The 26,458-nt window shown below is 42.1% G+C and overlaps 1 protein-coding gene across 6 annotated transcripts in view; it reads left to right on the top strand.

Moving 5' to 3' along the window:
• LOC100353437 (AGBL carboxypeptidase 4) overlaps positions 1–26,458 on the top strand; it is a 1,500,799-nt gene that overhangs the window by 1,126,510 nt on the left and 347,831 nt on the right. The window lies entirely within an intron of this gene.

Raw genomic sequence — 26,458 nt, forward strand, 5'->3', positions numbered from 1 at the left:
CTTGGGTCCCTACACCTGTGCAGGAGACCCAGAAGAATCTCCTGACTCCTGGCTGTGGATCAGCACATCTCCAGCGGTTGCGGCCATCTGGGGAGTGAACCAGAAATGGAAGACCTCTCTCTCTCTCTCTCTCTAACTATGCCTTTCAAATAAATCTTTTAAAATAGTAAACAGAGGTGCTAATTTAATGAGCACTGCAGTATGCCAACTATATTATTTTATTTAAACCTTATCACAGTCTTGTGAGTTAGTTCTATTAATTTCCATCTTATAGATGAGAAAACAGAAGTTCTAAGACTTTACCAGAGCCATAAAGCTGAATATAGGAAGTAGAAAGATTCCCCACAATCTGTAACTCTATGTGAGTTATTTTGTTCCCAGTAAGGAAAGGCAAAGTTGCGTGCGGATGTCAATAGAGAGTACTGATGGTAAAGCAGCAGCCAGTGCTTCAGGGCTTACTAAGTGCTTTCCGCATCCAAGACCATGTCAAAGCCACACACAGTGCTGAATTGTAGAAAATGCAGAAAAACGCAGAAAAATGCAGAAAAATGCAGGCATTGTAAGAGTCACCCACATCATCCAGCTCAGGAACTGGACAGAAGGGTTAAGTGGCATTCCAGGTGTCACCAGTTGTGGTCATCTGACCTCAAGACCACCACCCTCTAGCTCTGAAGGCCTGATTGGCTTTCACAGTTGACATAGACTCGGCTCGGATGTGAGGATGGGGTGATTTTTATGGCCCTAGGAAGAGACTTGTCTTCTTCAATCATGTGGTATAGAAGGCACTTCTGTGCTTATTTTTAGCTCACATTATTCCTCTACGGATTTAGAAAGATTTTATATTGTATTAAGCCACTTAATCACATAAGCCAATTAATCCAAATCATTTCATTTCTTTGTTTTCTTGGCAAAAATAAAAAAATTGGATAAACTTTTACTTTCCCTTATCTTCCTCAGAAGTCTGATCTAGCTCCCCACCCCACCTGCTGGCAGTGTCAAAATCTCTCTTTTTCCCACATCTGTGCCTCTGAATATACGGTGCCATTTCTGCAACCTGTGAACTGCCTCAGCTCCAAAGTCTGCCTCTCAGACTCTTCCTAATCCCTCCTCCCACTTGGAGGAGGGATTATTTCCTCCGTGGAATTGTTTGTTCCCTCTCTAAAAACTTTTGGCCCTTTTTCTTAAAATTCAGCCAGTCCTCATATGGTAGCCTCCCCGACAATACAAGCTTTCTGGTGGCAGAGACCCTGACTTTTATCTCTGAATCCCTCATAGTGTCTAGCATGGTGCCAAGCATATGGTCAAGACCAGCACAGGATTCCCCTCTTTCCAAGCTCAAAGTTTGATTTTCTAGGTAAAATAACATGCTTTATTTGTGATATATGTGAACAGATAGATTATTGCTTGATATGAACACGTCTAATATCTTCATGGATCATGGATCCCTCCCCTCATTTAGGTTTATAATCTAATATCACATTCTCAATGAGCCCTCCCTCCCCTGGCTACCCTATCTAAAATTTTAAAGTCTCCTCTAAACACCATACCTTCCTTCTCTGATTTTTCTCTGTGGCACTTATCAGCACCTTAAATACTATACATTTTACTTGTTTTATTTCTTGTCTTTTTCCCCAATTAAAAGTAAGTTCTATGAGCACAGAAAATTTTCTCACTTTTATTCACTGTTATAGCCCTACTGCCCATGTAGTACGTGTCCAACCAGTATTTTTTCAAATAAATGAATGGATTCTTCTAGGTATTGTCACAAAGTGAAAACTGGTGGGCCTGGGTAATTTTTGCTGTTGTTGTAATGCCATATCTGATTTGGATATGACTTAGAAAGATTTTAAATGATTTGGATATGATTTAGAATGATGAGTTTCAACCAAGGGGGCATTCATGATTTCTGGGATACAGAGAGACTGGCTAGGCCTGAAATTTAAACATAATCGCTGGAGTCAGTACTTGTGCAAATTACTTAATTATTCTATGCTTTACTTATCCCATCTGTAAATGTGGAATAATACCCCTACTTATTTCAAAGAGTTATTCAGGGGGTCAGATTTGTGTAAAGTACTTAAGAACAGTAAGTTCTCAAATACGTGATAACTGTTATTATTTTCTTCAATTCCAGAAACACGTCTTTGAAATACACCAATATTCCATCTTCTTAGTTCTTTGTTTTTCATATTTGAGAGGTAGATTTACAGAGAGAGAGAGAGAGAAACAGAGAGAGGGAGAGAGTAGAGGATTTCCAGCCATTGGTTCAGTCCCCAGATGACCACAGTGGCCAGGTCTGGGCCAGACCTAACCCAGGAGCCTGGAACTCCATCCAGATCTCATACAAGGATTTCAGGTACCCAAGAACTCATGCTATCTTCTGCTACTTTCCCAGGCACATTAGCAGGGAGCTGGACGGGAAGCAAAGAAGCTGGGATTTGAACTGGTGCTCATATGGCATGGCGACATCTTAGGTGGCAGTTTAACCTGTTGCACCATAACGCTGTTCCCCTCTGTCAGTTTAGTATAGCTGTGTTTTTTAGTTGTACTCAAATTAGTACTTATTTTCAATTTTTACATTACTTTGGTTGGCTGAGTTTTAAAGGCAATGCAGTAAATTTGTTACTAAACATTGTTGCTGTGTCTGTGTCCCTAAATCTTTACCGTAAGTAGTAAAGGTAAAAATGGAAGGCCTGTAAGCATAGTGATGAACTTCTTAGAAACTGTGATTTTTACTTGCTTCTTGCTATGAATGTTTTGATAGAGTGGCCGGTAACATGAAGGATTCTGAAGCCTGAGGATCCTAGAAAAAGACAGGGCTTCATAGCAAGTGAGCAACCCACAATTTATGATTCTACCTCCTGAAGATTCCTTCTTAGTTACCTCCTCTCATGATTGCTTATTCTTTTCTGCATGAGCCCTCTGGGTAGATCTAAGGGTCTAATTAAATTAAACCATTGGATTGTAATTATAATTTTGAAACAGAAAATCCTCCAGGGAATATGATCATATTTATTATTGGAGAGAGTCATGTGCCTTGCAACTGTAGGCTGGATACAATTCCACCCCCACTTCCCCATCCCCCTGCCTTAGGACTGTAGGGAGAGGTATGAGCCAATGGAGGCAGCAACATGTGAATGTTATGTTTGGGAATAAGTCCTACTCTGAAGTTTTTCTATCTTGATAATTCTGCATTTTCCTCTTTGAGAAATCAGAACTGGTCCCAGATCTTTGTGCATAATAATTATTATTCAAAGTATTCATTGAGTTCTTATACTAATATTTATTGACCTACTTGATCCTCACTATTAGCCTATAACATAAGTTTTTTTTAAGATTTACTTATTTATTTGAAAGGCAGTGTGTCTAAGACGGAGAAGGAGGGGGGGGAGGGAGAGAGAGGGAGAGAAGAGGAGGGGGAGGATAGGGGAGAAGGGGGAGGGGAAGGGAAGAGAAGGGAAGGGAAAGAGAGGGGAGGGGAGGAAAGGGAGAGAAGGGGAGGGGAGGGGAGAGAGGACACAGAGAGATCTTCTGTTAGCTGGTTACTCTTTAAATGCCCACAATAGCTGGAACTAGACCAGGCCAAAGTCAGCAGCCAGGAGTTCCATCAAACTCTCCCACATGGGTAAAAAGAACTCAAATTTGAGCCATCATCTGCTGACTCCCAGGTACATTAGCAGGAAGCTTGATTAGAAGCATGGAGTAGCTGGGACTGTAACCTGCGCTCCAGTATGGGATGTAGGCATCCCAATCAGTGGTTTAACCCACTGCCACAATACCCTCCCCAAGGTAGGTTTTTATTACATCCACATTTTATAGATGAAGACATGAAAGTACAGAAAGGCAAAGTTATTTATTGAGCTGGTGTTTGAGTACAGGCAAATATCTGTGAAACTTTGTCTTAACTTTTACCTAAACTGCTTCCTGAAGATATAGGTCATACCTGTCAGAAACTTCCTCTCTGGAACCATCAAGTTAAAATTTTACATTCTAATCACTTAGACATCATTTTACTGATGGGGAGTCAAGAACTGGGGATTGAAAGCAACTTGTTTAGTGCTCTGGATTTTAGTGACATTTGTGTAATCAAATGTTTCCATCTCTCTGGGCCTCTCATGTCTCTTTTGTAAAATCAAAGTTAAAAATGACCCCTTCCCTACCAATCTTCCAGGGTTGTTCTGAAACATACTAAGATAATAATTAAGCTATAGAGACCAGCTATGATGTTCCAGGAACCATGCTGATCACATTACGATCTAAATTCTAAAGATTACTGCATCTTTCTAAGACAAGTATTAGTTTTTCTCATTACATGAAGCTCAGACAACAGAAGGCAAGTTTCCCAAATTGTAAAGGTTCCTTAGTGCCAATCATAGAGTTTAGATTTCATCCAGAGGACAGTGTTGGAAGGGTTAAATAGGGGAATGGCAAGGTCAAATCCAGGTGTTAAAAGAACTCAGCAACACCTGTATGAAATATGGTTGGAGAGGGAGAACCTAGGGACCTGGAAAAAGGAAAAGCAATGTGTAATAATCACAGGATGCTTTACCATTTTCAAAGCACTCATGTCCTTTTCACTAATCGAGTCTCACAAGAACCCTGAGGAGCAGGGAAGAAGACATTATTTTTGGCACAATTGTTGCCCTCTTGGAATTTGTAATCTGTAGCTTAAAATAGGGAAATCACTTTGTTTCTGTGTCACACAGCTCAAGATAGCAAATCTGGGTCCCAAACCTAGAGCTCTGGACCACTAGTGCATATTCTCTCATGGTATCACTCTGCACCTTGCTGACAGAAAAGCTGGTTTCCCTGCCACTGACCACATGACCATTGCCAAGTCCCTTGCAACCTCTGACCTTCATCAGTCCAGTTGTAGAACTGAAAGGTCAGCTCCCCTAGGTCCTTCCACCCTATCTTCCCATCTATGCATCTTTCTTGGGATCTTCATTGGTACTTGCTGTCCAAGATAGGTGGGAGGAATAGGGTGGGGAGAGATGAGCTCCAGTCAGCCAATAAAGGAAAGTAAAAGGGTCTGGCTTAGTTACAAAAGGTTAAAATCAACTTGCTTGATTGATTATGAATTTTAAGCAGTTTTTCTTTAGCGCAATCAGCTCTTTCCCATCGTCATCGCTCATTAGGGAAAGATTTCCATTCCAGCAGTGATTGAGGATGTTTCCCGGCATTTGCATTTTGCATTCTACATACTAAGCACCTTGCCGTCAGAATTATGAGCTGTCTTTCCTTGCCTGGCTCCCGGCTCTCATTTCCTGCTGGTCCAGGGTCCCTTGCTGGGATGGTGAGAGGTGACTCACTCCCGAGGAGAGTGCAGAAGGATCATGGCCATGTTGACCACTGGCAGGTCCTTGCATGCCAGTCAGCCAGCCAGCCTCTGACAGCATGATAGAAGGGCCTGCCTCGTGGCCTCTTTCTCTCCTCTTCTAATTGGCCTTTATGAATATTTAATGAAATCATGATGGAATTCAATCAGAAGCTTTACCTTCTGCATCATTGGGAGAAAGAAGAAAAAGAAATGGCGGATATTATTAGATTCCACTAGCTACAGGGCAGAAGCGAAGTGCCCTGAAATCCCTCTGATACTCAGGAGCTGGAGCAGCCTTAACTGCCCAGGTACTTGTGCTAAGTCCGAGGGAATTAATCCTCTTTACTAAGGAGATGGTGCCAGTTTCCATCTGTTATATAGATGGGCAGATTTTGTCAAAGAGGTAGATGCTAATGTGCTGAAGCACAAGTTCAAGCCGAAGATACTGTCCTAAAAATATCTTTTCAGGAAATCCTCATTCTAGACATACTGGAAACCTCTTTGTTTAGTAGAAAACAAACAAAAAATTCCACAAAATTCTTTTTTCTTTTTATTAAGTTAATTCTTTTCTCCTTGTAGAAGAATTACAAAGATAGAAAATAAAAAGTAATCCTCACCTATAATTCCACCACCAAGACATAATGGGGTTTGTTTTGTATTTCTCTGTCCTCTCTAACCAGTACACATACCCACAGAATCACATAGTAGTGTTTGTAGTCAGCCTTTCTAGATACACATCATGTCACAAGATATTAATCTGCAGTGTCATGTGTCATTGCTTATCGTGTGTGTGTGGTTTTTTTCAGTGATAAGGCTTTATTGGGGATAGGGCATTCGTCATAACAGAAGGGACAGAGAGAGTCACTCAGACCAGGGGAGAGCGAAGTTACATGGTTGAATGGAGAGCATACACCTGGGTAGGCCAGGCGGGTGGCTCAGCTGAAAGGCAGAGGGCTGAGTGCCTCTTACTGTGTTTTATTGTATGAATGCATATTAATGTGTTTAGCAAATTCCAAGTCATTGACACTTTTATTTGGAGCTCCTGAAGATGACTTTATGACTTTACACAGAAGTTATAACATAAGAACCTGGCCCTTGGAATCAAATAGGTGTGGAATCCAACCCAAATTCTTCAAATTATTAGCTGTGCTCTTTGGAAGGTTAATTAAACCCTCTAAGTTTCAGATTGTTTTTGTTTTGTTTGAGAGACAGAGAGAGAAAAATAGAGAGTAAGATGGAGTTAGAGATGGAAAGAAAGGGAAAGAGAGCTATCCCATTCATTAGTTCATTCCTCAAATCCCTGCAATAGCCTGGCCCAGACTGAAGCCAAGAGCCAGGATTTGAGAGCTCTGAACTCCATCCAGATCTCCCATGTGAGAGAAGGGACCCAAGTCCTCAAGCCATCACCTACTGATTCCAAGGATGCATACAGGAAGCTAGAATAGGGAGCAGATCCAGGACCCAGGCCCAGGTACTCTGATATGGGATATAGACATCTTAACCAGTGCCTTAACTGCTTGGCTAAAGTCCTACCCCTAAATATCAGTTTTAATCTTTAAAAAAAAAAAAGACTTGTTTTGAGGATTAAATTTTTTTTAAAGAATTATTTTATTTATTTGAATGACAGGGTTACAGAGAGAGGTAGAGACAGAGAGAGAGGTCTTCTATACGCTGGTTCACTTCCCAGATGGTGGCAATGGCCGGAGCTGCACTGATCTGAAGCCAGGAGCCAGGAGTTTCTTCCGGGTCTCCCACGTGGGTGCAGGGGCCCAAGGACTTGAGCCATCTTCTACTGCTATCCCAGGCCATAGCAGAGAGCTGGATCGGAGAAGGAGCAGCCGGGACTAGAACTGGTGCCCATATGGGATGCCAGTGCTTCAGGCAGGGCATTAACCCGCTGTGTCACAGCGCCGGCCCCTTGAAGATTAAATTAGAATATACACAAATTAGAATATACACAAAGAACCCAGACCACGTCTAATAAGTGGAGTTTTAGTTTATGGCAGCAATATTATTATTAATAGCACTTTGATAACTTTCCTTTTGGCTAAATCTTAACCATTCCATTAGGCTAGTTTTCTAACAGTAGAATTTTCACATTTTTGAAGTCAATCAAATTTTTTTGAAGCTACAGAATATTTGTTTCTCAGACCAGCCTCCTGATCTTGGCTAACATCTGGGACTCTCACAGCCAGTGCATAATGAAAACTTGGACAGGTTCCTCACCCTTTTGTTTGCCAGTTTCCTCATTAGAAAATGAGGTGAAAGTCTTAGTTCAGGCTGTTGTAATAAATTGTCATTGACTTGATGGCTTATAAACAACAGATGCATATTTCTCAGAGTTCTAGAAGCTAAAAGTCTGAGATCAGAATGCCAGTATTGTTGGGCTGTGGTGAGGGCCCTTTTTCCAGTTGCACACTGCTGGCTTCTCATTTGACTCCGTTATTTCAGTTCCTTGAGTGTAGCTTTCTTCTGACACTTTGCTGTGTTTTTGATTAGTCTTCTCCTGGCCCTTAGATCTTTACCGACTCCTGTGGCCTGACCCACTCTGAGATTTCTAGTTATCAAAATTTAGTAACTGACTTGATAGTGTCTACCTGTTATGGAACATAGCAGGGACCATGCTACCATAATAGGTATAAAACTTGGTCTATAAATACAGGAGTGTGGGAAATGTATTTATCTTTGATGATAAAGCCATTTACATTTGAATAGCTAGTAAATTGAGGCTCTCATTTCTGCAGCTGCCCATCCCTGTGTTCCACCATGACCTGGGACCTCATGCAGCATCAAAGTATCAGAAGCATTTGAAGTAGACTCTCTGATTATTGCTTTTTGGTCCCTGTCAGTTCCCAGCAACCCAACCAGTTCCTGGCTCTCATGTCCCTGCGCTGCTGCTTCCATGCACTGCTCAGGACATCAGCGGTCTCTGTTGAATCTGCCAGATTCTAAGTTCGTGACCCACCTACCTGAGCTCACTCTGGGATGGGGCACAGGTGAATGATTCACCAACTGCAGTCTCTATCTCTGTCCCTGTTTGAGAAATAATCCCCTATGTGTTGACTCAAAAGCCATACCCCCATCTCCAACTTTTCCCCTCAAGGACATCGCCAGTTCATTCAGCAGATGTTGGCCTTCACAAAAATACAATAATACCATTAATTCCTAGTAGCTTCTGATCTCTCTTTCTTCGAAATCCCTCAGAGATGCAAAGATAAGTAGTCTAGCTATTGCTTGAGCAGAAGCAGAAGGAAAAATGCAAGATCATCCACACAAATTCTTAGTCCAATAATTTATCCAACTATACTAATCCCCATTAAAGTAATGAATTTTCTACTCCTCACCACATCCTGCAAAGGTGAAGTTTTTACTCATGTAAAAGCCAAGAATCAGATAAGGTTTTACATGTAGTAAAGAGAGTTCTGGGAGATGACACAGGTTGGGGTGACATTGAAGTGTGGAGGCTTAACCAATGCATCTCCACCACTTGTGTTCTGGGTATAGGAGGAGGAGCTTCTTGGTAACCCCTAAGGATGGGTAAACCTAAGTAAGAGAGCTAAGGAAAGGAGACTGAGGCACCTGGTATGAAGGAAAGCAGGAGTGAAACCTGCCTCTCTGTGTGTCTTGATTCTCCCCATAGCCTTGTGTTCCATTGTCAGTAGGCGTGTCGTGCACACTGCACATGCATACCTTACACACACACACACACACACACACAGCAAGGCCCACAATGTCAACATCACTGGATCTTGAAGAGTTTCCTGTTTCAGCCTTATGATGTTCTCAAAACTCCCTGCCATCCTCTGGTCCTAGCTGCAAGTCTGTAGATTTCTGCCAGCCGAGACTCAGGATGATTGATCTGGTAAAGTTTCCCTGTTACAGTGGCCGGCCACAGAGGATTCAGCTGTGCTGAGAATCGGAAGGCCTGCATTTGCATCCTGTCAGCAGGTCTTTCCCCTCTTTCACATATTGAAGGGGTCCAGCCATGAACTTTGGAGGCCTTTCAAAGTCCTATATGGATTTATAAAATAGATGGTCTGAACCCTTAACGTGACACATTTCCTAGCTTGTCACCACCACATTCCAGTGTCATGGACATACAATGTAATGAAACAGTCCCAAAGTTAGAATATCTTCCTTGTCTGCACAGACTCTCAGCTTATGTGCAATTCATCTCTCTCAGCTTTAATCCAAATATAGTTTCTAATTTTTACTAATAAGCTCTGGCCTATCTTTCTTACATAGTTTATTGCTATTTGGAAGAATTTTTCCTCCTATCTACACCCCTTCCTTCCAGTATGCCTCCTGTTCTTTTTTTCTTTTCCTGCTGGCAATAATTATAAGTTGTGAAGCTCACAAAAAAGCGGATATTAAATAGACTGTGTATGATTAGAGATAATGTCACAGGCGTGCGTCCGAAACCTGCTGTCTGGCTAATGTGTATTTTCCTTCCCGTGACACTGAACACAGTGATTGTGCTTCGGAGGGGGCAGGGCTTCGGGTAATGATGTTAAAAGTGTTTAGGTTTAAAGAATGTCTTTCTTTGTGTGATGGGCCTGTCCCAAGCATTACCTCCTTGCTCTGAGCCTGAGGTTAATGGATCACATTTCTGAGATTCCTGATGGCATGAATTTCACAAATAGAACCTGCCCTTTGGCTCAGTGATTCACTGTGGTTCCTTTGTTGAAAGCTGATGGGTTAACAGGATCTAGAAATAAAGCAGGCCTCTGGCCTAGGTTATCAGTGCTGCCTTTTGGCTGCACTTTGGAAACAAAAGAGGGGTGGGTCGGGAGGCAGCACAGTGGAGCTGGCAGGTTTAGCCACTGCCTACAATGCCAGCATCCCCTGTCAGACCACTGGTTCCAGTCCTAGCTGTTCCTCTTCCAATCAAGCTCCATGCGTGGGAGAGCAGTGGAAGATGGTCCAAGTGCTTGGGCCCCTGCCACCCGTATGGGAGGCCCTAATGGAGTTCCAGGCTCCTGACTTCTGCCTGGCCCAGCCCCAGCTGTTGTTGTTCTGGGAATGAACCAGAACTCTTTCTCTCTTTTTCTCTCCCTTTCTCTCTGTAAATCTTTTTTAAAAAGATAACCAGAAATCAACTGCCTCTAATCACTGCACAACATTTATTGAGTACCTACTATGTGTCAGGTACTACTATAGGTACTAGGGGCAGAGTAAGGAGTGAAACATACAAAACTGACTACCCTCATAGAGCTTACACATTCCAAAAGAGGGAATAATATTTAAGCAAAATAAACAAGTAAAATATTTAGTATGGTAGGGACAAAGTATAAGGTAATTATTATCCAAACCAGGATACCTCTGAGGCTGAAAGCAAAGACTATTAATTAATATATGGGTGAAGAGGAAGAAATCAGGCAAGAAAATGTTCAACCTAAAGAGTTCTGGAAGACAATAAAGCAATTACGGGAAATAAGGCATGTGGGGAGGATGTGGGAAGGGGATGTGGAGAGGAGTGGGCTGGAATTTTAAATAGGACAGTCAGGAAGGCATCACTGTGAAGGAAGTAAAGACACAAGATGTGGCTCTGTGGGGGAAGAGTGCTTTAAACCAAATGAGCAACAAGACAGCAGCCATGAGAGTGGAGAAAGAAAGGGAAAGAGAGATAACCCATTCATTAGTTCCTTCCTCAAATCCCTGCGATAGCCTGGTCTGTTTTGGCTGCTGTAACAAAATACCATAGACTAGACAGCCTATCGACAACAGAAAGTTATTTATCACAGTTCCAGAGACTGGGAAGTCCAAGATTAGATGCCAGCAGATCCAGTGCCTGGTGAGGGCCCGCTTCTTTCACGGATGAGTTTTCTGTCGTCGTAACCTCACATGAAGGAAGGGGCTGCATAGAAAACTCTGTCCCGAATGCCTGCAGCTCCTCCTACTATCACCCTGGGCGTTAGTATTTCAACAGAAGAGTTCCTGGCAGAGCACAGCATCCAGATCATGGCAGAAGCTATTTGAGGACTTTGCGATTAGTTATGAATGTTTTTCCACCATAATCACTCAATGTGGAGATGAGAATAACCTCAGAGGGGCAGTGTGTGCCAAGAGTTGAAGCAGAGCAACGAATAGAAAGCTATTGCAATACCTCAGTTGAGAACTGCTGGTGGCAGGGACCAAGGTGACAGTAATAGGGGTTGTGAGAAGTACTCATTTTGGATATATTATAAAGCCAAAGCCAATGCCGACATGATTTGAGGAAGGGTTGAATATGGATTTTTTTCTGATAGTTTATTTTTTATGTTAATGTAGTATTAGTCCAAAGAGAACAGATTCAATGCAGTTCATAGATGCAATTCTAAGAGTATAATGATATTCTCTCCCTCCCTTCCCTTTTCTCCCACTCTCTTGCTTTCCTTTTTTCCATCCTTCCTTCCTTTCTTCTTTTTTTAATTTTTGAGATAACATATTTTAATTAACATTACAATATAGGGCTTAATGTTCCACTAAACAAAGAGATCAGCAAGTAAATGGATCGTAGTTCAGTGGTAATATAGGCAAGGGCTATAAACAATAATCAAATGGAAAGATGACTGTTTCACCCATGTACCATAAATTTTAAAATAATCATTAATCATTAAAACTATAATAGTATAACATTCTTTTTTTTAATTTTATTTATTTGAAAAGCAGAGTCACAGACAGAGAGGGAGAGACAGAAAGAAACATCTTCCAACCACTGGTTCACTCCCCAAATGGCCACTACAACCGGAGCCAGGAGCCAGGAGCCAGGAGCTTCTTCTGTGTCTCCCACACAGATGCAGGGACCAAGAACTTGAGCCATCTTCCACTGCTTTCCCAGGACATAGACAGAGAGCTAGATCAGAAGAGGGGCAGCTGGGACACGAACCGGCACACCTATGGGATGCTGGCACCACAAGTGGAGGCTCAGCCTGCTGCACCACAGTGCTGGCCCCTAGTATAACAGTTTTCAACATTGGTTTGACAAAGATAGAAAACAAAGTTTGACACAAAAAATATTTGCAGCCATAAATAAATACACAGGCATTTCTTTCTTTGTTTTTGTTTTTTGATTTTTTTCTTTTTAAATTTTAGCTCCTACTTATAGGGGGGAACATGTGGCATTTCTCTTTCTATGTCTGTCTTATTTCACTCAACATGATGTCCTCTGATTACATCCACTTTGTTGCAAATGGTGGATTTGCATTCATTTTTATAGCTGAATAGTATTCCATTGTGTGTATATACCACACTTTCTTTGTCCACTCATCTGATGATGAACACCATGGTTGATTCCATATTTTGGCTATTGTGAACAGTGCTGCTGTTAACATGGTTGTGCAGGTATCACTTTGATAGAGATGTTCATGTCTTTTAGGTGTATACACAGTAGTGAGATTGCTGGATCATAGGGCAAGTCTATTTCTAGATTTTTAAGAAATCTCCACACTGTTTTCCACAGTGGCTGCACTAATTTATATCCACACCAACAGTGTATAAGTGTTCCTCTTTCTACACATCCTTGCCAGCATTTGTTACTCTCTGTCTTTTCAATAATAGCTATTCTGATGGGGTTGAAGTAACCTCTCATCCTGGTTTTGATTTGCATTGGAAATATGGGCCTTGAAAGAAAGAATACTGTCAAAGATACCTTCTAGTTTTTCAGTCTGAACATTGGAACGAATGGAGTTATGGAGTTTCTGAGTTTGTTTGTTTGTTTTTTGTTTTGTTTTTCAACTTTTATTTAATAAATATAAATTTCCAAAGTACAACTTTTGGATTATAACAGCTTTTCCCCCCATAATCTCCCTCCCAACCACAAAAAAGGACCACTTTGGTGTGGGCAATAAAGATGGCATCAAAATTGATACTGCCGTCATCGTTTTGTCCAGAGATGTTTGACATGCTATAATTTTCAGATTGAAAATGAAAATTAATGTTTTCTTTTTTGTTTGTTTGTTTTTCAACTTTTATTTAATAAATACAAATTTCCAAAGTACAACTTTTGAATTACAGTGGCTTTTACTCCCCATAACCTTCCTCCCACCGCAACCATCCCATCTCCCACTCCCTCTCCCGTCCCATTCTTCATCAAGATTCATTTTCAATTATCTTTATATACAGATGATCAACTTAGTATATACTAAGTAAAGATTTCAACAGACTGCACCCACACAGACACACAAAGTATAGAGTACTGTTTTGGTAGTAGTTTTACTGTTAATTCACATAGTACAACACATTAAAGACAGAGGTCCTACATAGGGAGCAGCTGCACAGTGACTCCTGTTGTTGATTTAATAATTGACACTCTTATTTATGATGTCAGTAATCACCTGAGCTGCCAAGGCTATGGAAGACTCTTGAGTTCACAATCTCTGACCTTATTTAGACAAGGCCATAATCAAAGTGGAAGTTCTCTCCTCCCTTCAGAGAAAGGTACCTCCGTCTTTGATGGCCCATACTTTCCACTGGGTTCTCACAGAGATCTTTCATTTAGGTCATTTATCATTTATTTTGCCAGAGTGTCTTGGATTTCCATGCCTACAAGACTCTCATGGGCTCTTTAGCCAGATCCAAATGCCTTAAGAGCTAATTCTGAGGCCAGAGTGCTGTTAGGACATCTGCCATTCTATGAATCTGCTGTGTATCCCGCTTCCCATATTGGATTGTTAGCTCCTTTTTAATTCTATCAGTTATTATTAACAGACAATAGTCTTGTGTATGTGATCCCTTTGACACTTAATCCTATCATTATGATCAATTATGAACTGAAACTGATTACTTTGACTAGTGAGATGGCATTGGTACATGCCACCTTGATGGGATTGAATTAGAATCCCCTGGCACGTTTCTAGCTCTACCATTAGGGGTAAGTCCGAGTAAGCATGAGCCAAACTGCATATCTCCTCCCTCTCTTATTCCCACTCTTATATTTAACATGGATCACTTTTCAGTTAAATTTAAATGACTAAGAATAATTATGTGTTAATTAAAGAGTTCAACCAATGGTATTAAGTAGAACAAAAAAATACTAAAAGGAATAAAATAGTAAGTTGTTCCTTGACAGTCAGGACAAGGGCTGATCAAGACATTGTTTCTCATAGTGTCCAGAGTTTCTGTAAATTAGGTGGGAGACTATGGATAGAACAGATTTAAAGAAGGTATTAGGAATATGATTTTATAGAATGGCAGATGTCCTAAACAACACTCTGGCCTCAGAATCAGCCCTTCAGGCATTCATAGCTGGCTAAAAAAGCCCATGAGAGTTTTGCAGGTATGGAAAGCCAAGACACTCTGGCAAAAAAAAAAAAAATGACCTAAAGAAAGATCTCTGTGAGTGAGATCCCAGTGGAAAGAACGGGCCATCAAAGGAGGTACCTTTCTCTGAAGGGAGGAGAGAACTTCTACTTTGACTATGACCTTGTCTAAATAAGATCGGAGTTGGTGAACTCAAGAGGCTTCCATAGCCTTGACAACTCATGACAAGAGCCTCAGGTGATTACTGATGCCATAAATAAGTGTCAATTGTTAAATCAATAACAGGAGTCACTGTGCACTTACTTCCTATGTAGGATCTCTGTCCTTAATGTGTTGTACTATGTGAATTAATGGTATAACTAGTACTCAAATAGTACTTTATACTTTGTGTGTCTGTGTGGGTGCAGTCTGTTGAAATCTTTACTTAGTATATACTAAATTGATCTTCTGTATATAAAGATAATTAAAAATGAAAAAAAGGAATATGATTTTAGAATGATAAATTTAAGAAGTCTATTAAATATATTTATATGTAGATATGATAGTGGAGTTTAAAGAATATATAATGCTATAGATATAAATTTTTTAAGACTTTTTTACTTAAGTGAAATAATTACAGAGAGGGGCTGGTGCTGTGGTACAGTGTGTTAACACCCTGGCCTGAAACACCAGCATCCCATATGGGCACCAGTTCTAGTCCCAGTTGCTCCACTTCCAATCCAGCTCTCTGCTATAGCCTGAGAAAGCAGTGGAAGATGGCCCAAGTCCTTGGGCCCCTGCACCCATGTGGGAGGCCCCAAAGAAGCTCATGGCTCCTGTCTTCAGATCAGTGCAGTTCCGGCCGTTGTGACCAATTAGAGAGTGAACCATTGGATGGAAGACCTCTCTCTCTCTCTCTCTCTCTCTCTCTGCCTCTCCTCCCTCAGTGTAACTCTGACTCTCAAGTAAAAAATAAATAAATCTTAAAAAGAAAAAAAAAGAATTACAGAGAGAGAGGGAGAGACAGAGAGAGAGATAATCCATCCACTGGTTCATTCCCCCAAAGGCCACAATGGCCTGGGCTATCCCTGCCAAGGCCAGGAGCGAAGACCTAGGAGCCCTGCCTGGTTCTCCCATGTGGGTCACAGGGGCTCAAACACTTGGGCCATGTTCTGCTGCTTTTCCCAGGTCATTATCAGGGAGTTGGACCAGAAGTGGAGCAGTTGGGACACAAACCTCTGTCCATACACAATGCTGGTGTCCCAGGCTTTACCTGCTGTGCCCCAACACCAGGCCCTGAATATATAAAATTTGATGTTTATCACCATGTAAATGATATTGGAAAGCATGATATTGGTGGAGATCACGTAAGGAGTGGAAAGAAAGAGTTCCAGTCACTGAGACCTCATCTCAAGGTTAAACATTCTGAGAGAAGAGAAAACATCAAGGGTGCTGTAGAAAGTGGCCCCTGAAATAGGATGAAAACAAGGAGAGTGTGGATCCTGAGAGTCGAGTTTTTAAAAAGTGATGCAGCGAGGAGGGGTCAAATGCGGCTGTTCTGTCAGCATTTGACAGATGAGGATTGAGAACTGACTGCTGGATTTAACACAGGAAACATGGAGCCCAGGGGAGAGGCAAAGACCTTGTGGGAAAGAGTTCCACAGGGAAGGGGCAAGGAGCAATATAAAAAGCTGTTTCAAGGAAAAGGGGGAAATGAAGTAGTGATAGAAAGAGGAAGTGAAATCAAGAGCTTGTTACTGCTTCTTAATGCAGGGGTTGCGATTTTTTGTACTGGAAAGAGTAATCCAGTAAAAGTGAAACAATTTTGATGATGCATGAAAGATAGGCAAAAATGATAAGAGTGATATCCTGAACTAGGTGAGAGGGGAAGGAATCTAGGGGACCATTGGAAGGGAGGGGCTTAGGAGCAGAGAAGGGAAAGGCAGCGTGTGTGAATGCCATGCGTGTGTATGGGCTCAGAGCTTGCATTCTCCAGATTACTTTCTAAGTGGAAGAATAAGCAACATCAGATAAGTAAGCTTCTTATGCACATGCCAGTTTGTCTCTGTTGGGAAAACTTGTTGGAAATTGAAGTTCATTGACCATTCATTTAATGACAATTCACTAAGCACCTAATCTGTGCCAGGCTCCGTGCTTAATGCTCATGCAGGAAGAGAGGTAATCACACAATCCACGATGATGTGCACTTGAGCGGACTTATGTAGAGGACAGAGAAGTAACTCCTCCTGAGGAAGTCCAGGAATATTTCAGAGAAGAGGTAAATACTGTGTGAGATTTTAAATAAGAAGAAGAGATATTTGACGGTTGGAGAAAAGAAAATTCATCCCAGACCCAGAGAACACTAATGGCAAAGAATGGAGCAAGCCAGTGGGGCAAGGGAGTCCTAGTACTTTGCAAACCTGAGACCCTCTGTGAGAAAGACGGGGGACTCATGACTGAAAGGGCAGTTGGCACCATCGGGGGAAGGCCTTGATTGTCAGGCTAAGGAGTTTGGACGGTGAAGTCTTTAAAGATCCTATAGGTTTGTGCCTGTGAGTGAGAAGAGTCTGAGCAAAGGCCGTGGCGTGGGGGAAATGGGATGGACGGAAGAGCTGCAGCAAAGGACAGAAGGAGAGTGGGCACGGAGGCGGAAGGATGCCCAGACGGGGCTGTGGAGGAGTCTGCCTCGGCCACGGGAAGACTTTTCTCTCTCTGGGTCAGGAAGTAGCTCCCCATTGACATGCAGAAAGCACTGCCGGCTTTAGTGCTTTTAATAAAAACAGAAAATACGAGTTTGTGTGATGCTTTTAATCATTTTGGAATTGTAAAGAGCTCTGGGCTTTGGGAGCCAGGATAGCCCTGGTGTGAACATAAATTAGCCTAACTGCGTAGCTGGTGCTGTTTATGGGGACTGTTTGCTGTGAGTTTGGTTCTAATGCTAGAATTGTGTAACCCACACAGGCCTCGCCCTCAGCGTGCCTCTTCCATAAAACTGCACGGGTTGCTTTGGGCTTTGGTTTCCATTTGGAAGAGTCATGGACTCCAAGAGGAGATGGAGAGGTCCCAGTCTACTCATTCATTTGCTCATTCATTCTGCAGACAGGGACTAATCACCTGCCCTATGTTAGGCACTAGAGACACAGAGAGGAGACACCCTCCAGGAGCACATGGTTAGAGATTCTGGCAATTTCAGCAGAAGTAACCAGGATAAGCTGGGGCAAAATGAAAAGAATGCTCAATTCTGAGTGCTCACTGGTTCGAGTCCTTTGTCAAGGGCTATGGTTCGTCATCCCATGGGAAGTGGGTGGCTCTGACTTCCTTGCCTGGAATTCTTGAAAAGCTGAGTGGTAATGGCAGACTGTGGGCCAAGGTGCTGGATAGAGTCAGGGTAAGATACTGCCTCTGCCTGCTTGTTGGCTGTGTGATCTTCAGAGAGACTCCTCATCTCACAGAGTCTCAGTTCCCATCTCAAAAGGGAGCTTATAAAGCCTGCTGCATGGTGTTAGAGAAGGAACACCAAGCTGCTGATGCTGACCAGGGCTGGGGTGTACCCTCTACAAACTAATTCCCTCTCACCTGTCTTGTTTACTCCTTCAAAGGAGAGAGGCTACACAGAGCCATTCTCACTCTCTATAAATACGTTCCTTCCTGGCCAAGGGCACACACTAGCAAGGTGTCGCCATCAGTGAACCCTTCAGTGACTCTCAGTTGTCTCAAGAATGCAAGGTGAACTCCCAAGTAGGGCACAGAAGACTGCGGCGCACCAGCAGCAGGACTGCTCCCACCCGCCACCTTGTCCTCTGCCCCGGTTGTGCTGGGATTTGTATCGCTCCCCAGGTGCACATGAGCCTCCCTAGCTCTGAGCCCTTGTTCACACAGCAGCCTCTGCTGGATCTCCTAAGCCTCCTTTCTTTCCTTCTTCTCCACACAGAGGAGTCTATAAAGAATGCTTTTATGAAATTTCTTTATTTTTAAAACAAACTCTTAAAAGACATATGAAAACTTTCTGTTATGTTTTGTAACATATTTACGTTATATAATGTCCAGTCAGGGTAAATAGACTTGTCTCTGCAAGCATTTAACAGTTCCTTATGAGGGAAACATCCCAAATCGTATCTGCTAGTTTGGTTTTGCTTGTAGAGAAGTATACAGTGCATTCATATTGCTCTTGTCAGCCTGCTGTGCCAGAAACTCTTGGGCCTTCTCAGCAGAGACTCCATGTTGGATTTAACTGGTTTTGTCTCTGGGATCCACAGCACTCTCCTGGCATCTCACACCGATTGACTGTCATTTCCTTCCCAAAACCTCTCTGAGCATCCTGGAACCAAGGCTTGAGACTGGAAGCTAATGTGGCGGTGCCAGTAAGATTCTTTGGCTGCCTGAAGATGTTCCCAGAGAAGCGTGAAGCTCTTAACAGGCCTTAGAGCATTGTCATCTGTGTTACTACACTTGAACCCTTAAAGAAATATATATTTGACAGTGAGGAAATAGTGGCTCTCAGTTAGGAAGTGGTTCGTTTCCACCATGGCACATTGTCTCATCCAAAAAATGTCTTAAAGCAACAGTCTCTCAGCCCCTAGTGTGGTGTCAACATGGCTGGATTCTTGGTGTGTGACCAGTGCAGTAACACAGCGCCCCAGGCTCAGAAGGGCTCTGCCCTTGGCATGTAATGCTCTGCAGATGCTGTCTTAAGCTCCTGCTGTCTTATCTTTGAATTTTTTTAAGCAAAGTGTGATGGGACAACAAGGCATCAACCAGGGGCTTGGAGCGTCAGCTCATGCACAGTCCCTCTTCCCACCGTCTCCCCACTTCCCAGGCAGTGTTCTGGTCACTCACTCTCTCACTTGGCTTTCTCCTCCCCATATGGCAGTTCAGCAGAAGATTCATTAGGGGAAAGATTCTGGCCAGTCCCCTTCTTGGTTCCTAGTTCATGCAAGTGGGAAGGTTGCAATACCCATGGGGGTTGCCATTTGCAGTAGATTAAGGCAATCTGCCTGTGGGACTGTGTCAACTCCTCTGCTGCTAAGCCTCCAGCTGGCAGCCGGCAAAGGGTAGAAGGTACCCAGCAGCCAGCAGGCCATGTGGACCTATGTGTCTGCTAGTGGAGCCTCTGGGTACTCGTGATGTACCCATATGCCCAAGGGAGGACAACATTAAATAAGAGATAAAAGCACCATGGCAGGTCAAGAGAAACAGTTGGAGAGAAGAAATATTTTACTATGCTTAATGGCACTTTTTTCCTGTTTTTTGAACAAGGAGCTCTGCATTTTCAATTTGCATAGGGCTGCACAAATTATGTAGCCAGTCTTGTTGCTAGACCCTGTGCTAGGCGCCAAGGAAGTAGATTTACATAACACACATATCACCTCTGCATTCAAGGTGGATATAGGTCTGGAGTTTGGACTAGATCAACAGGTCAGCAAACACTGTCTGTGAAGGACAATACAGTAAGTGTATTTACACATCACACAAACCATCTCAGCCACAAATATTCATCTCTGCCTTTGTAGCACAAAAGTAGGTATAGATAACATGTAAATGCATGAGCATGGCTGGTGCCAGTAAAACATTATCTGTGAGCACTGAAATTTGAATTTCCCAATTTTCAAATGCCACAAAATGTCATTTTTCTTTTTATTTGTTTTTGGAAATGTAAACACATATAAACTACATTTAGCAGGCCAGGTATGGCCAGTGGGCTGGAGTTTGCTGACCCTGGACTAGTTGAACTCTGAAGGCCTTCATGTACTTGTCCAGGTTAGTCCCAGAGAGCTGTGTCTTTTTTCTGTTTCTTTTCTCCTTTTGCTTCTCTCTCTCCTCTCCTCTCCTGTCTTCTCTCTCCTTCTCCATTGCCCTCTCCCAAACACACATACCTATCCATCTGGGTTCAGAAGCAGTTGATACATCCATCTCAGCACAAGGAGCTCTTTCTTCTTCTGACCAGTCTAAGTAAGCACCAGAGCCAATCCTCCCTCTCTCCATAGGGGTCCACTGACCGCATTCTTGCTTGCCTGGTAACTACAAAGCCATTGAAGGAGAAACCGGGGGAACCTTGTGCTCTACCTGCAGAGAAATAATATTCACACACTGAAGAACATAACTGGCAGGTGAAGAAAAACTTATACTCTGTTCTTTGCTCCACCTACATCCACAAACCCATCTTTGTAAATGTGTTTTTGAATAGGATACAAATGCAGTATTCAGAGAAGCAGTGGACAGTTGTTTCCATATGCCATCTGCCCACACACAGGAGCTAGTTCAGGGAAGGGAAGGTTTGATTCAGAGAAATTGCCGTATGTCATAAGAACAATGTAATTCATTATCTTTTCCTGATCACCTACTGTGTGCTCATAACAAGAAGCAGAGAAGAGTGATATATTAAAGCATGCTTGTATTCTGAGACCTTATACTACCTAGAGAAAATAACTGAAACTCTTAGAGCTTTGGTTTCTTAGTCAGCATAGGAAGAGTAGTACCTACAATTCAGATTTGTTAACAAGAATTAGAGCTTTAAGCTAAGAGTTATGAAGCACAAAGTATAGCACTTGGCAAATAATAGGCATTTGTTTAATGGTAGCTACTAGAAAACTGAGGCTAGAAAAAGGCAGATCCAAGAGTGATGCCAAGGTGATTGCAAAGCCCATACTTTGTCCTCTGCAGAATGCTGGTGAAGAAGGTGGCCTGGAGCAGGATGGCCCTCTGGGGGGACTGTGGCCAGGAAAACAAAGCTTTGGCCACAAACAGTACCTTCCCAGTTTATTGGCAATCAGACCCTCTTTTTATTGTTTATTCCACCAGTCATCCAACAAATGCTGGACAAGAATATGCAGCAATTTTAAGTAGCTACCAAAAAAAAAAAAAAGAACAATTTAAAAAAATCCTGATCATCAGCTGTTTTTCAGTTCTGTCGTCTGTTCTGGTTCTGCTCATTTATTTATTCAGATGTATTTATTGGGCATCTACTCTGTCCCATGCACTATGAATAGATCCTGAGGCTACAGTGATAAATGGGACACAGTTCTCACCTGCAAGGAGCTCACAGTGTGGAGTGAGAAAATAAACAGGCAATTATAGGATGGCAGCAAAGGTGGTATGACAGGTGATATGTAAGCACAGAGGAAGAGCATCCAAGTGGATCCCAGAGGTCAGAGAAGGCTTTCGATGAAATAACCTTGCACCACCTCGCACCTTGGCACTTGACAATTACTTCAGTCAACAGATGGAAGTAATCTTGCGTTGCTAAAATTTGCAAAAAGAGCGGGAGGTAACTAGTTAAGAGAGGATGGTAACTAGAAGAATGTGGCAGGCAAAGAAATAGCACATAAGAAAACATAAAGGATAGGTGCTGTGGTGCAACCAATTAAGCTACCAGTTGGGACACTTGCCTCCCATACTGGAGTGCCTGAGACTGAGTTCCACTTCTGCCTCTGCTTCCCATCCAGCCTCCTGCTGATGTACCTGGGAGGCAGCGGATGATGACTGAAGCACTTGGATTCTTACCACCCAAATGACAGACTTGGATCCAGTTACTGGCTCCAGGCTTTGGCCTGGCCCAGCCCTGGCTACTGTGAGCCCTCTCTATCAATGTTCCTGAACACCCACCCTCTGTGTCTTCTATGCTGTTCCTTTGCCTGTCACATCCTTCCAATCACAATCCTCCCTGCACTAGCTGCCTCCTTCTCTCTTCTCCTTTTTAACATTAGCTACCTCTCTCTCTCTGTGCCATTCTGCCTTTCAAATAAATAATAAAATTTTTTAAAAAGACATGAAGGAACATAATGAGATATTGCCTCATATGTGTTAGAAGGGCTTTTAGCAAAATGACAGAGATAGCAAGTGTTGGTGAGGACGTGGGAACAAAGGATCCCACATACACTATTGGTGGAAATATACATTAGTATAGCCAATATGAAAACAGTACTGAGGTTCCTCAAAAAAAATTAAAACTATAGTTCAGCAATCTTACTTCTGGGTAAGATTGAAATCAAAAAGTAATAGAAGTGAAACCAAAATGCTAAACAGATATTGGAACTCCCATGTCTGCCAAAGCATTATTCACAATAGCAAAAATATAGAATCAACTTAAATGTCTGTTAACAAGTGAGTGAATAAAGAGAGTGTGATACATATACACAGGAAATACTATTCTGTCTTAAAATTAAAGGAAGTCCTGGCCGGCGCCGTGGCTCACTAGGCTAATCCTCTGCCTGTGGCGCCTGCACTCTGGGTTCTAGTCCCGGTTGCTCCTCTTCCAGTCCAGCTCTCTGCTGTGGCCTGGGAAGGCAGTGGATGATGGCCCAAGTGCTTAGCCCCTGCACCCGCATGAGAGATTAAGAGGAAGCACCTGGCTCCTGGCTTTGGATCGGTGCAGCGTGCCAGCCATGGCAGCCATTTGGGGAGTGAACCAACAGAAGGAAGACCTTTCTCTCTGTCTCTTTCTCTCTCACTGTCTAACTCTGCCTGTCAAAAAAAAAAAAAAAAATTAAAGGAAGTCCTGCCATTTGTGAGACTATGATGAACCTGGAAGCCATTATGCTAAGTGAAATAAGGCAAGCACAGAAAGGCAAATACTACAGGATCTCATTTCCATGTGGAAGCTAAACAAGTTGAACTGCGAAGCAGAGAATAGAAAGGTGATTGTCAATGGCTAGGCAATAGGGGGTGGTCAATGGGTATGGAGTTTAAGTGAGACAGGAGGAAGAAGTTCTGGGGGTCTAGTGTTCAGCTTGGTGACTGTAGTTTACTTGAGCATTGCCAGGAGAATAGGTTTTAAATGTTTTTATCACAAAAAATGTAAGCATGTGAGGTGACGGATGTGTTAATTGCCTTGATTTAGTCAGTTATCCATGGATAGATGTATTGAAACATCCCGTTGTACACTGTATATACAATTTTTTTCAATTAATACCTCAATAAAGTTGAGGGAGAATCCTAACAGTAATAATAAGAGAACAAAATTTAAAAGAGAAGACATTGAGGCATGAGGAGAGCAAGGTGTACTCAGAAACAAAGGAGAACAGCCCTGCTAGGGCCACAGAGAGACATGAGTGAGTGTGGAGCCAGTAGAGGCAGGCAGGGCGTAGGACCAAGCTGGATAGTTTAGATGGTATTTTATCAATGGAGATGGGCACTGAATGTCAGATTTGCGTTTTGAAAGTTCACATTGGTTTTGGGGTCAAGAGTGAATTGAGGGAAGTGAAACTAGAGTCCAGGAGACCTCCTTATAGCTGTATGATTACAGATAAATTCCTTTACATTTCTGAACCTTGACTGCTTACTCTAGAAAATAGAATTGGGAAACATGCCTCATAATATCACGTGGCTAAGTGAGCCAATACACGCTAAGTGTTTAGCCCAGGTTAAGTGCTTACCTGTGATCACCTTCCACTCTACCCAAGGGCTTAGCACAGAGCTATGTGTATGATAGGTGCTAAGCAATGAATTTCCCTGGCTGACTTACTGACTGCTATCCACTATAAGCATCAGAATAAATTACCCCAAGACAATTCTAGACGGGGAGTAGACAGCTTCTACTCAGTACCCTGTACACCTAAATCTGAATCTACAACAATCTTTCCCACAAGTTTTTGGAGGGAAACATATCCATATTGGACAAAAGCCCCCAAAAACAAAAGCAAAAATGACCCAAGAAAAAGAATGCACTTGTAATTAGTGGGTTCATGTATATGGACTGTGTTCTGAGAGAAATCCTTAGGCCAGAAGAAACAAGCCAATAGTGCTTCCTTTCTGAAGGCCTCTTGGGAGATCCTGCCTGGCTTTCTCTGAGTGTAAGAAGAATATCTTCTTTTCTCAAATGGGGGAGGCTCTGGGACCCTGACTCCTCTGCAGCATCTTGGAAGTGAAAATCTGGGAGATCATGGAAAAGAGGCCTGCCTAGCAATGCCCTTGATGTGCACAGCTCCTCATGCTTGGTGGGAAGTGATATCATTAATCCTCAGGGGGGATCAAAGAAGAGGAAATCAGAGCATCCTAAACCCTGATATGTGTTTCCAAGTGTGGGAAACTCATTATTTAGGGAAAGCATTTCATCTGATGCCAAGTGGGTATCTCCAGTGCCACCAAAGATGGAAAACTGATAACAAGAGAGGGAATATCCCCTGAGAGCTTCAGAAGCCAACAAAAGTGAAACAAAAACAGACAGAAAAAAACTATAATGCTTGAAAGGCAATATGAAAAGTCAACTCTTACATAGAAAATATAATAAATGAACAAGATAATGAAAAAGAGTTTGAACACACAAAATTATTGCTCAATAAAAGACAATAAAGACAATAAAATACCAACCAGATATCCTATGATATCTATTATATTAAGAAAAATATTTTACAAATTATAATCCCCCATACTAGCAAAGGTACAATAAAATCTTTCTCTCATATATAATTCATGGGAGTGTAACTGGGAATTGTCCTACTGGAAACCAATTTGGCACAGTGTACAAAGAGTAATGAAAAGGTGCAGACTTTCTGACCCAGTAACTCCACTCTTGAGTATTCATCCCAGGCAAATAATCTAATCCAAACAAATGGAAAAGTTGCATTCGGGAAAATGTTTATTATAATGCCATTTATAATACCAAAATAACAGTGGACAAAATGTCTTATATTTAAGTAAACTATGCACTTTCATTAAATTGAACATTGTCATTAAAATAATTTAAAATATTATAAGATAATATTATAAAATAATAATTGGAAACTCTTATGTTATAATATAACCTAAAAGTAATAGAAGATAGAGAGTAACAGTGTTTTTATGCCCTGATTACATCTTTTCTAAACATGATTATCAGCTATGCATTATAAACACAGAGACTTAGATAAGGACTAGAAAACAGCATGTGAAAAATAAAATTAGCTGCTGGGAAGTGGAGATTTTGCATGTATCTTTCTTTTATTGTTTAACAATAAATTATATGGGAATAGTATTTTTAAGAGCATGGGGTTCATAGAAAATTTAAAACTTAGCTCCATCACTTTCCTTTTTTTATTTTTATTTTTTTTTTTATTTAGTAAATATAAATTTCCGGCCAGCGCTGTGGCTCAATAGGCTAATCCTCCACCTTGCAGCACCGGCACACCGGGTTCTAGACCCGGTCGGGGCACCGGATTCTGTCCCAGTTGCCCCTGTTCCAGGCCTGCTCTCTGCTATGGCCTGAGAGTGCAGTGGAGGATGGCCCAAGTGCTTGGGCCCTGCACCCACATGGGAGACCAGAAGAAGCACCTGGCTCCTGGCTTTGGATCAGCGTGATGCGCCTGCCACGGCGGCCATTGGAGGGTGAACCAACGGCAAAAGGAAGACCTTTCTCTCTGTCTCTCTCTCTCACTATCCACTCTGCCTGTCAAAAGTAAAACATATATATATATATATATATATATAAATTTCCAAAGTACAGTTTATGGATTACAATGGCTCCCCCCCCCATAATTTCCCTCCCACTCACACCCCTCCCATCTCCCGCTCCCTCTCCCATTCCATTCACATCAAGATTCATTTTCAATTATCTTTATATACAGAAGATCAATTCAGTATATATTAAGTAAAGATTTCATCAGTTTGCACCCACACAGAAACACAAAGTGTAAAATACTGTTTCAGTACTAGTTATAGCATTACTTCACATTGGATAACACATTAAGGACAGATCCCACATGAGAAGTAAGTACACAGTGACTCCTGTTGTTGACTTAACAATTTGACACTCTTGTTTATGGCATCAGTAATCTCCCTAGGCTCTAGTCATGAGTTGCCAAGGCTATGGAAGCCTTTTGAGTTCGCCAACTTCAATCTTATTCTGACAGGGTCATAGTCAAAGTGGAAGTTCTCTCCTCCCTTCAGAGAAAGGTACCTCCTTCTTTGATGGCCCCTTCTTTCCACTGGGATCTCACTCGCAGGATT

The sequence above is a fragment of the Oryctolagus cuniculus genome, chromosome 7 (assembly GCF_051225735.1).
Source record: "Oryctolagus cuniculus isolate XC-2025 breed Fujian yellow rabbit chromosome 7, ASM5122573v1, whole genome shotgun sequence".
NCBI lineage: Eukaryota > Metazoa > Chordata > Mammalia > Lagomorpha > Leporidae > Oryctolagus > Oryctolagus cuniculus.